Consider the following 360-nt stretch of genomic DNA (forward strand, 5'->3'; position numbering starts at 1 on the left):
GGCCGAAGGACGGACGGCTGCTGCGCCCGGGGCGCTCCGCGAGGCAGAAAAGTTCCTTCAAATACTCGGCCAAAAGAAAGTATCGAGTGAAAGCAGCCCGTGGCCCAACAGGAAGCCGCACCGGGCGGCATCTCGGTGTAAGGGTTAAAGTCTCGACGGCGTCGGCAATACCGAGCAGCAGAGCCCGGCCGGCACGCAGCACCCGCACCCAGGCCGATACCGGCACGAGCGCCGGCCGGCAGCGGCACTCACTGCTTTGGGCGCTTACCGGGAATCCATTCCTCCTCGTCCATCCGCACCCGACGGCTCCGTTCCGGCCTCTGCGTCGGCGCCGAGCGGAGAGAAGGGGGCAACGCCAGC

This window comes from Meleagris gallopavo, chromosome 7 (genome assembly GCF_000146605.3).
Source record: "Meleagris gallopavo isolate NT-WF06-2002-E0010 breed Aviagen turkey brand Nicholas breeding stock chromosome 7, Turkey_5.1, whole genome shotgun sequence".
NCBI classification, from domain to species: Eukaryota; Metazoa; Chordata; class Aves; order Galliformes; family Phasianidae; genus Meleagris; species Meleagris gallopavo.